Genomic DNA, 12,864 nt, shown 5'->3' with positions numbered 1-12,864 from the left:
TATTAACATGCACATTGCGTGCTTTTCCTCGCATGGGGGTTTGTGGGCTTTACTTGCGCGAGAAAGCTTGTAGAGAGAGGATTCCTTCTTGCACGCACATGGACTTAATGCACGCGTCTTGGACTCCTCCTAGCATCTGAAATAAAACTGGTGCGTTATAAGCAGCTGCGCTTCTCTCTGTCTCACGTGCACGCGCTCTCGCATCTGTCCAAAGTCTAAACATTAACTAAAGTAGTAATCCTTACGTATTTGTTCAGTTTTAAGCGTTTCATGCGAGCTGAGGCAAACTATCCCTTTTGTTTAAAATATAACCCGCTGCATCTTGGCGGCTCTCTCGCGCACGTGCAGAGAGCTGCGCTCTGTCCAAAGGCAGATCACTAGGTAGTAATCCTGTTTATGATATCCATTACAATGAGTTGTAGCAATACATCCTTCGTGTTTAAAATATAAATCGTGTTCCGCTGAACCAATGTTTTTTAATCACCTCTGAGAGGTTTATTTTCCCCTGCTTGACAAGCCGACCGGACGTGACATGGGGGCGTGGCAGCATTGACGATCACATTTTTTTAATTCGAAGTTCGAGGTTGTGACTTAATTTCGATCGATTTCGATTTAAAATCGAAATCGTGACACCCTTAGTTAGTAGCCTTATTTTTTTAGGTTTAATTACACAGAATTTATGAAAAATGAATGTCTTTTATAAAATGTCATAAAACTGGGGCCCCCCTGGCACCATCTCGCGGCCCCCTTGGGGGAAACCGGCCCCCAGTTTGAGAACCACTGGCCTAAAGGATCCATCGAATGAACACTTTGGGATCTTGCCAAAAGTAGTAGGCCATCCGGGCACTTTTCACCTTCACTTTGAATTCGGACATACTGCTGCTCACCTCACCTACTGCTTTTTGCTTGCTATATAGTAACGAAGTAGGGGGTTTTAGACGCAGCCTGAGTGACGTTACAGTATTTGTTAAACTTCAGGACAAATACATTTTTTACATACATTTTCAGATCAATGAAAATAAAATTCCTTATGATATTACTGCTTTTAAAAGTGCACTGTAAAGCCATCAAATCATATCTTTTCCATCTTTAAATGTCTTCTTTCCTTGTACTCACTGCCCTGCATTGTGTACTCCCACAGCCAACAAAACCTGCTTTCATCCCACTATAACCCCACTCTGTAGGGTAAAATCCAGTTAGACATCAAACCCTGCTGTTCTTCACACAGTTTCTCCCAAACCTTTTGTTCTCCTAATCTGATTGTTGCGGTCTCGTTCTGTTTCATATAAAAGTCATTTTGTCTTAACGCAGTGAACATCGTCAAGCAAAACAAAATAGACTAATGTGATCACACTGCTTTTTTATAATTTATTCACATGTTCATGATGATAAATATCAGATAGCATATTTTTAATACTACAAGTTTCACATTGTTTATACTAATGAGAAAACATTTACATAATGAGGTCATCAGCACATCATGCTGTAATATGTTATCTGCTATTTAAATGCACACAACAAATAAATCAAGTTTCAGGAATTGTGTATGCCTATGTATAGAGATGTACTGATGTATTTTTCTTGTATGATGGATTCTTGTTCATTGTTTGTAAGAAAGTCGGTGAGGTACTGTAATACGAAACTGAATTTCTGATTTTGTGGTTTCCAAGTAATGAGAGTATGGAGAGCAATTTTTCATTGGAGAGAGAGAGAGATTAAAATGACTTTAATGTGAACGTGAGAATGTACAGTATGTATGAATGGCTAAATGAATGTTTGAGTGTTGATGTTTGTTTCATTTCTGAGTGAATGAGAAAGAAGAAAAGGAGTGTGAGAGAGAAATAGAAATGAATGGAGGATGTTATATTTTTGAGGGAAAGAGAGAGTTCATGATAAACAGTGTCTCCATTCACGGTGAAAAAATGGATGGATTATGAGTTTTCTGTTTTCAAAGAATGAACTGTTGAAGTTAAAACAGTGTAGAAACTGTGAGACTGGAAAAATTCTCCTAATGTTTTGGGAACGTCACTTCTTCTTACCATTTCTTACCATTTACTGTCATTTGGTTCAACAATGCCACACAATGTCTCCACAAGTCAAGTCATTTTGCTCAGTGTTCATTAATTGAATTGGTTTCTTATTGCTTTCCATTACTATAAGATCTTGACTTCTTCAGCTGCCATACTGGATGAACCCTGTAAATAACTTCAGAGAGATACGCTATGTACTTCTCGGTTTCCATTCATCTCAAAAACGATCAGTGGTTTTTCCAGTAACCCCATCCTGATGTAAAGGCTTTGAAGGAATCAAGATGTGGTTCCTATACAGTAAATAAGATATTTGAGACTTTAAAAAGTAGGAAAGTACATATTTACAGTAGAAAATTTAAATCTTCATGGATCATGATCTTAACTTAATATCCTAATGAATTTTGCAACATGATCTCATTTGTGTTATAGTCTCAAAAAATTTCTTTTATTTTAAATTTATTTATTTGTGACCATGGCACAAAATTTAGCTTTTTATTGTGCCTTTAGCAAGAATGTCGATTTGGTGTCATTCAGCACAAATTTATAAAAATAGTTTTTCGTGGCCATGGCATGACTTATGTATCGTTTTCTCCTTTTTTTGCCTCTATTTTCAAATCATTTTCGCTTAGGGTTAGATTTGTGGTTTGGGTTAGGATGTACTTTTATGTTTTGGTTTCTATATGTTTTTCTTCCGCTTTTAAAACTATTTTGGCCTTTAGTTGGGGTTACAGTTGAGGTTTGGGTACGATGCTAAAAAATGTAACAGAAAGTGATTGTAACCCCAAGTGACAATGGTAACAAAAGGAAAAAAACTATGAGAAAACAATACATAAAATGACACGAAAAAGAAAGTCGTGCCACCGACACGAAAAACTATTTATAGACATTTGTGCAACTGAAACAAAAAAGACATTTGTGCTAAAAAAAAACTGAATTTCGTGCCATGGACACAAATAAATGAATCACATTTGTCGTGACTATAACACGACTTGCCGTGAGATTAGTCGTGAATTTTGGCAAAAAAAAATTAACATTTTGACCCATACAATGTATTGTTGGCTATAGTTAAAAATATACCCGTGCGATTTATGATTTTGTGGTCCAGGGTCACATATTACAATATTAGTTATTTTATTGCGAATTTCAACCCAAAATACATTATATACCTTAAAATACACTTTCTTCATTGATTTTTTTATTGATAGACACAATTTTTGTATGATTATTTGTAACAAATGAATGATAAACGCTTAAAGTTAATATTTTACGACTCAAAACCGAAATACTTTTTAAATTTGACTGTATGAGCTACAGTATAAATGCATAAATAAAAAAATTTCTTCAGTTATTTAAATAAATGCATTTACGTTATTGTTTTAGGCATTGTAAGATTCTGCGTTATATACAGTGCAAATGTCAGATAAACTATATAAAAAGTACCAACCTGATCTCACGGGAACACGGGATTCGTAAGAAGTGAATTGTACAAAAACGTGTGATTATTAGACAAAAATATATGAATAAAACCTCACCCCTAATCCCAACATCACGAGCGAAAGTAGAAAATACAAATTTGAGAATATGAATTCTTAAAATATGTACAAATTGCAATGAGATATTGTTGGAAATACATCATGGTATACTGTATAGTGTCCATTGTAGTACTGTTTTATGTAATTGTAGCTTAATTGTACATCTGTGATCTCGCTTGAAATGAGGCATAGCAAACAGCAACACCTTAGGGTACAATTTTAATGAGCAGTGAATTATGCACAACACTGGGGTTTAAAAGCAATCTGCCTTTTATGTCACGTTTAAAACTTCACAGTGTAATGGGTTAGATGTATACAGTACAGTCGGGTAATTTATTGTTGCAATATCTGCAAAATTGTTTGTTCTCTAGTCTCCAAGGCAGATATATCTCTGTTTATCTTCTTATGTCTTTTTGCTTGAATAAACGAGTCCCAACACTATCTGAGCCCAAAATTGAAAATATGGAAATGATATGGTGTTTAAATGAGGCTTGTCTTGGTGAGCTTCAGGCTATATTGAATAATATACCCCCTATATATTTGCCCCCTCCGGTGTGGATCTATTATTCATCTGAAGATGTTGTGCTATTGGTTACATAGGAAAATGTAAATGTCATTAAAATGTTTAAAGAGAAACTGACCTGCATGACCAAATGATTGTTTTGTTTTCTTCAAATGTCTGAAATACTCGCTAATGCATCCTTGTGGAAGTCATGCAAGACATAGTGATTCAAATAAAATGTTTGGTATAATATAACCCAAGTTTATCCACAAAAAAACCTTGAGCTTTGTATCCACCTCATGCTTTGAACACTGGCATACGGCTTTGCTATGTTTAGCAGTTCACACTGTCTCTGAAGCTGTTGTTCATTTCGTTCCAAGTTAGCAAAACGACACCAGCTAATAGAATCGATAGGATCTCTACTGTACTGTATGTAGCAATTCAATTCCTTTACCCTGTAGGGCTTTAAAATGGACTCGCTTGTAGGCCTTGATAAACGTACACAATTAAACTCTGTAATACAGGACTTTAATCTTATAAAGGTAACACTAAATAATGGGACTTTTAAGCTCCATCAAAGATCCTGTTGGATAGTTTTAAAGGTAAATTAATGTACTGTTTAATAGTATTGTAGAACAATTTTGTTTGTGTGTTTGCTGATGAAAAATAAAGATGTTTTAGTTCATGGGTTTTCAAACTGGGTTCCAGGGACCCCGCAAAGGGCCTCCAAGAGGTTATGGGGTCCCCAGAAAATGTCAGATAAAATTCAGTTTAAATAGTTGCCTTGTATCTTTCTAGTGTGTTATAAGAGTAGCCAATTATATTTGTATATTTTTTAGGGCTATTAATTTAAAGGGATAGTTCACCCATAAATCAAAATTCTGTCATCATTTACTTACTCTCATGTTGTTACAAACATGTATACATTTCCTACTATGGGGCTCATATTTAGAAAATAATGCATAAAAAATGTTAACACACCGATCAAGCGAGTGCTGCATATAGTCACAAAAGTTTATAATTTCACATGCTTTCAGGTCTTGCCAATTTAAATATTTAAGCACAAGACGCCAAACAGATCTCAGTGCAGTGCTCACATGCGCTGTTTAAGAAGTTTATGTGTGTGTGTGTGTGTGTGTGTGTGTGTGTGTGTGTGTGTGCGCACTTTTCAAGGCTTCAGGCAGTGCACAAACGCTACCTCGGCATTGAAAATGTGGGCGCACCCCAGTAAAATACAAATGTACTGGAGTAGTTGCCATTTTCTTGTATTGTGGTGACTTTTAACTAGGGATGCACCGATATCGATTCTGGTATCGGGTATCGGCCTCGATACCACATTTTCTAAAGTACTCGTACTCGTTAAAAGTCCCCGATTCGATTCCTGGAATCGATACCACGGTCTGAGAAATGTCTATGTTAGAGCGACGTGTAAGGGGTTAATGCCTCTTGTGTTGTCCAAAGAGGCAGAGTTTACAACAAACTGGAAAACTAGTCCTTTGTTTTTTTGTTAAATTATATGACTAAAGCTGTTACTTGTAAATTTAAATCATGTTTTTTATTAAGTACTCGGTATCGGTATCGGCAAGTACTGAAATGCAAGTACTCGTACTTGATTCCAAAAAAGTGGTATCGGTGCATCCCTACTGTACTTTTAACTAAACAACTGCTTTTATAGCCTAAAAGTTTTGTTTACTTGGTGTGTTGTGTCAGAGGTGCGAAAGTAGTGAAAACCCGAAATGGAGTTTAAATTTAATAGAGTGGAATGGAAATCAAGGCTGTAGCTAAAACGCAAAACAAAGTTTAATTTATTAAAGGGGTTGCACACTGGACGAGAAGCACAGCGCCACTTCGCGTCGTGTCTAGGACAAGTTGGAGGTATCGTACACCGGAAGTGCACACTAAATAGCGCGAGCTTAGTCAGATAGCGTTTTATTCAAAATGCAAAACATACGTTATTAGCCAATGTTAATCACTAACGATTTGGGACAAATATGATTTAGTCGCCGGTGTGCGTACATTCAGGGCCGGCGCTAGCTATAGGCAGAGTAGGCAAATGCCTAGGGCCTCAAGCTTGGAAGGGGGGCCTCCATAACGGCTAAGTCCATGTGCGCTGGTCCGACAATCACTACTGACAGCATTAAATAAAGTTTTAGGGTGAGTTCAACTTTATGCGGCGCCACCACTGCAAGAATTAAGTTTGTATTTAAAAAAGTTTGTATTTAAAGTCGAACAGCAAACAAAACTGGCGTTACCTAAAGTAAACTGTCTGTATATCTTGTAAGTCCTCTACACTTTATTTTAGTTTCCAAATCATGAAAGTAATTTGTCTGTTTAACTTCCAGTGGCAGCTGATTTGTATGGATATTTAAGGTAGTTTATAAAAAGGTATTGCAATAGTCTGATAGATAACTTTATACTGTATATTGGTTAAGTAAGAGGGAAATTCTTCTTTATACCAAGTTCAAATAAAAAAACAATAAAAGTTTTCTAGGAGGTGTTCACCTATAATTTTTTAAGGTTAGGGTTTTTGCAATGTACTGTTGTCTTTTTAATTTTACTCTTTGGAGAAAGCAAAACTGTTATCCTGTGTTATCCCAAAAAGGTGGTGTTTTTAATAAATGTGATTTATTTAAAAAAATATTTTAACACATGTGGTTTTGCATAATTTCTAATTACATTTTAGCATAAAGTTAATCAATTTGTTGATAAAACTTAATAAAAAGTTAAAGTAATGGGGAAAAACATGTTTATTAGTAGTGCTCATCTGATTTCTTACGCAGTAGAAAAACACATTCTCACATTATTCTGAAAATTAGAGGGGTTTGAGGGGCCTCCAACATAAATTTTGCCTAGGGCCTCCAAATATCTAGAACCGGTCCTGCGTACATTTATAGAAAATAATGTGTTTGTTTTTAGATTCATGGCGAGACACGGCGCTGCGCTTCTCGTCTGATGTGCGACCCCCTTTAGGGCATTCCTCAAGTGAAATGGATGTCATTGAACAAGTTAGATGCCAAGTCCAAAATTATTGTTTTTTTTAAAAGTGTAGGTCTTTAAAATAACATAAAAAACATTGATATAACTTCAAATCACATAATTTTTTTTACAGTGTATGGATGCAGTATTATTTTAGATTTGATTACGTAATTCAATTTCTGTACTACACCAAAAAAAATAATTAATCAATCAATCGGCACATCATGTAATTAAACATTTTAATAGTTTGACAGCCCTAATACAGTTATAGTTAGGGGAAAGTTTATCACAGAAGGTCCTTGGCATAAAGTTTGAAAAGGTCATGAAGAGGAATTCAATTTTATTTTCATCATACGCTGTTTTAATAAAGGTGATTGTGACACCTCACACGAGGCTTTGACTTGCATGTTAACATTTATTTTACAATAAATCCCAAAACTAAGATATGAATTTCAGTCAATATCACCCAACCCTACCCAGAATTTTTTGTGGTCATTTATTTCTCACCAGTAAGATAACTAATGTTTTATAACAGGACATAATATCACTGTAAGAGATTTGGACACAGAGACAGATGATTATATTCCACAGACCCACTGTTGTGGATTTGTATTTTTTGATTGGTTTGTCCAGGTTTAATCTGTCTGGGTTGGGGGTCTTATATAGAGAATGTGTAAAGTTTTTGTTATCTAAAGACAGAATGCTTGTGTGTGTTTGTAACTAAAGCTATTTCTTCTGCTTGTACTTCACTTAAGGAGGGCTTAAGATGAGATTTACCAGAGTCTCTGTGTGTGAGTGTGCATGTGTGTGTGTACACGTGCGTTGGTATATGTGTGTGATTGTGAACATGCATTGATACTAGGGTTTGGTCTTTGGTCTTCTATACAGAGATTGTGTGTGTTTAGTATTGGTGTTTGTTTCCCTAAGGGGGTTTTCTGTGCCATAACTGTGTCCCGTAGCTCAGTTGGTAGTTGTGCAAAAGGTTGTGGTTTCGATTCCCAGTTAATACACAATGATGTAAACAGCTTGAATGCACTGTAAGTCTCTTTGGATAATAGTGTCTGTCACATACATACATGTAAATGTAAATAGCTGCTCTAAAATCTGATTCTGGGTCAGTGGAAGACTGCACTATTTCTAGACACTTAATCCTCTAAGCAATTTTTCCTGCAAGCATCTCCGTGCGTGCGTGTGTATGTGTGTTTGTGTACTAATACCACAAGTCTGCCGCTCAGTAATCCATCTATCTATCTACAGTGTCCGGTCCTTTCAGGCATCTACCTCTTCCCTGTCCACTTCTTCCTTGCTTTGACTTTATTTATCTTTTGGATGTACTTTATAACCTCTCAGAAACACACATGAGTGTGGGCATGGCCAGAGGAACTGCTCAGGTAAGACTTTACCTTCAGGTCCAGCTTGCATCTTCTTGCTCCCTAATGTTTTATTGCCACCAGTGCAGTTTTTATTTTGGCTTTTCCTCAGAGCTCTGATGAAACCCACAACCTAATATTAACTTGCCGGTCAGCAATACTTTTGTCATTGTGTTGCTGTATGTCTCTACTGTTGAGGTTGTTAGGTGTTCAGACATCTGCACCGCAGTTTGTGAACGTCTCATTATTAAAGAGTTTGCTCTCACCGTAAAGTTTCAGACGTAGCGAAGCACCAATGCAAAATTCCTGTGCATTATTTGATAACCTTCAACAAGAATTTGAAACAAGAATGACTTCTCGATTCAAATTATTATGTCATGAAATCCTTGGAGGGCTAAGCGTACACACCGCAATTCTGTTGTCAGTGGTTCTGTTTATGCACTAACTTTTGTTAATCCGACTGATTTTAATCTGATTGCAGGTTACGACAATACAGTTTAAACTCAGCCTAAACTTTGCAATCTGATTAAAGTGTTTGTTTACATTATATAATCCGAACCGAATGTCTGCGCAAGCTCACAGCCAGGGTTGCCAGATTCGCATTACAAAACCAGCCCGGTGGACATTTAAAACTAGCCCAAAAGCATCCCATTGTCTATTTACAGCACAAATACCAATAACTAATCAACAAAATCCCTTCATCTTTAACACCTAGGAAACAGGATAAAAGTAGCCCAAATTTGAACTCAACTAAAAAGCAGAGGACTTGGCAACGCAGCGCACCGCATCTCTCATCAAGTTCACGCTTTATCTCTGGATAAATGCACAAAGTCAAAGTTGACTTGAAGAAAGTTGTTCTTACGACGTTTTGAGAGATAGGCAAAGAAAATGCATGGCGCTATTTTATTGCTTTATGTAGTGTTATGAATGTACTAGAGATGCGACGATAAATGCCGATATACAGTAATAAAACCTGGCCGATAACTATTCTGAATCGCACAGCTATTTCATGTACTACGGCTTTTGATCAGTAAGTCCTTATCGATCGGAAGTAGCTGCATGTGTTTCTGTACAAGAGCGCCCTCTGGCTTTGGATGTATCGGCATTTCACCGTAATTCATTGAGAAGCATCATCGGATGATTTATCGGTGCATCCCTAGAAAGTAAACATGAATGCTGTAAAACTGCTTTACTTCACTCTGTAGAAAAATCATGAATTAATGGTGCTGTGATGTCCTTTCAGTTTATGTTTATTAGCTTTCAGGCCATTTAGTTTAGACCACTATCCCTCAAGAGAGTTTGTGTAGGCAAACATGACCATAATCTGGTTAAACGTAACATTGTCAATAATGCAGATGGTCTTTAAAGTCTGTGATCTGATTAATGTCATTTCTGTTACACTTTCTTTCTGCATTTCATCATACAAGCTCAGTATTTCAATTCATTAGGGATAATCGGGATTTGTGAGTTCAACACAGATTTTACTTTATTTTACTTTATTTATATATTAAACAGAAACTCTGAACATGACACCCTTGCGGTTTCATGTGCACAGCCAATCCGTATATTTTGTGATGCGATGATGTCATCACATCTCGACCCTAGTCAGACACTCCTACTAGTACTGTATGTCATATAACAGCAACAACAATGGTGGACTACATGCTTGTGATCGTGCTGCAAAAGGTAGTGAGCCTATGAGCTTTATTACTAAAGCAAAATCTTCTGCTACTTCGCTGCTATTGTGAGCAACAAATGATTATGGACAACAACAAAGTTTATGCACATTCTCAAAGTAATTTTATCCGTTTTAAGTGTATCTCTGTGAATTACAGCGTCACATACTGGTCTGGCATATATAAAACATCGATTTAAGTCTCCGTGGTTTCGTGTTACGTAGATATTTTTTGAAATGAGAGTTTTTTTCTTGAAATTATGTTTTACATATTTTCAACATATCTACCCAATCAGCACGAAGGCAAGCCATTTATAAATCACAATCGAACTCACCGAAGATCCTCTGCAGTCTTCAGAATCCCTCCACCACCCTGTCTCCTCTCACTCACCAGGTTATTTCCTAACCTATGTGGGGATACTCTGCGTTTGGGCCATTTCCGAGCTCAGAGCCCTCCCCCTGGACAGCACGCCAAATACGTTTACAGTTTAATCTATCCGATTAATTTGTAAGTGAACTCGTAAACAAGGAAAAAATAAAGAGTTTTGTCTTGAAAATAGCTCACCCTCTAGTGACATAATAACATATTTGCATGAGGTGTTGCATGAAGTGGAAAGACTCGGTTTCCTTTTTTTACACTCATTTCCATGTTTTTGATATTATAAAGTCTTGGCTGTAACTACTTCGTCTTTTGAATGATTTTTTTTGTTAAAGCTTGAAGTGTAATTGAATTTAATAGTGGCACTAAAAACAATTGCTGACATTTAATTTTTAAACACTCCCTCCATCAGTTATTGCTCAGATGAACAGAGTCCTTACCCTGGACTTGTGCCATTGTTTGAGCCAGTGTTATGCAAGACTCGTTCCTGTAGCTTAATATAGTTCCTACATACTGATCAAATGTATAGCTTGTTTGAATGCACTATAAGTGGCTTTTAGGATAAGTATGTGCCAAATGCATCAAAGTAAATGACAGAGGCCACTTACACAGACTGCACTTTCAATGTTTTTAGTGTTGCTCGACAGCCTTTCACAGTTACATGCACACATTGTATTTTATTGACAAGCAGCTCATCTCTGATTTTTATTGATCTCCGAATAATTGGTCCCCAGAGCAGGGTTGGGTTGTGCGTGTGCATGTGTGCGCGTGCGTATGTGTCACTCTTGGCACTCACAGCTTGAATGAAATGCACTAGGCTCTGGTTATCATCTGTTGAGGCCCATGCTTTGTTATAAATCTCAGTGCGACACAACAGGCAGAGATGATTGAGATCAGGTGCATTTGACTGATAAAAGCATATGTTTCTAGATTCTGTCAAAGTTTTTGTTCATAATGCATGCATGTGCATGGTCTCATGGTAAGACATGGCATTGCATTGCATTGCATCATATGTTGTGACTTCAGAAAGCTGTGTTATACTCGATACACTTGTATACTTGTTCATCATTTTTGTAATGTCTTTTTACATTAAAAAATGTAATTTTTTTTTATACAGTAGTAAGATTATATACGCTATAATAATGTTTGTGCATTAATATCATTAGGTAAGGATCATTATTTGATTCAGATTTATGTGAGATTGCAGTTAGCTCTGCGTGTAGGATTTCCTCATGCGTGTTAGAAACCAACAGATGGCTCCGTCTGTGTAATCTGCAAGTCACCCCGTCACCCTACTGACTCACTCGAAAACACACAAATCCACACAAACCTCTCTCTCATCGTTGTGGGAATCTCCTCTTCTATGTTTTAGCTTAAAAAGGCATGTCATTTTATTATATCATTAATATACATTAATCCTGTAAAATATAAATATCTATGTTTTTTTTGGCATACAAAACTGTCCATCATGTGCTGTGTGTTTCAAAGCATGTCAGAGTTTGTCTGATCTATTGTGATATTAATGTACAGCACTTTCCTCACCATACACTGTAAAAAAAATTCCGTAGAAATTGCAGCTGGGTTGCCGGTAACTTACCGTAGATTTAAATTTATGTTTTTTACTGGCAACATTTTGTTCAAAGTTAAATGAACATTAAACATTTACAAGTCTTTGTCTTTACAGAGTAAAACTAAAAACACAGCATCAAGCTAAACATTCTGGGAAACAAAATCTGAAGCAAAAAACAGAAAAAGGTTGATGTTGATTTCTGGTTCCCAGAATGCTTTGCATGAGGCTGTTATTGTATAGTTTTATTCTGTAAAGATAAAGACTTGTTAATATTTAAAATATATTTAAATTTGAACAAACTCTTGCCAGTATATAACATAAATTTAAATCTACAGTAAATTACCGGCAACCCAGCTGCAATAACATTGTAATTTCTACAATTTCTATTTTTTTACAGTGTATATCATTTCTATAAAAATAAAAATAGTTAATGGGAATTTTAATGGGCTGCATGCCCTTAAGAAATGTCACAATTGTAGAAATATCAATGGTGTACAATTACATTTTCACTATTCAATTATTTTTAAGTGAAAGTGACATAAAGGCCAATGTATGGTGATCCATACGGATTGGGTGCATTTTCAATTCGCTATTTTTGCTCAATTTGAAACGCAGCTATAGTGCCTCTGTGTTTGAAAGTAATTTAAACTTTTTCAATAAATCTTTTTTATGACTTTGCCTTTATGAAACATCTATGTTTGTTTACAGACCAATTAGCATTTCAATATGATGACCCGTAAAGACCAATGACAGCAAAAGTTACTGATCACAGTATCGAACATTCGGGTCACAAACCGTACTCTCTAACCCACACTCTCAGAAATAAAGGT

The sequence above is a fragment of the Paramisgurnus dabryanus genome, chromosome 2 (genome assembly GCF_030506205.2).
Source record: "Paramisgurnus dabryanus chromosome 2, PD_genome_1.1, whole genome shotgun sequence".
Taxonomy (NCBI): Eukaryota; Metazoa; Chordata; class Actinopteri; order Cypriniformes; family Cobitidae; genus Paramisgurnus; species Paramisgurnus dabryanus.
Note: the sequence above shows the minus strand (reverse complement) of the source record.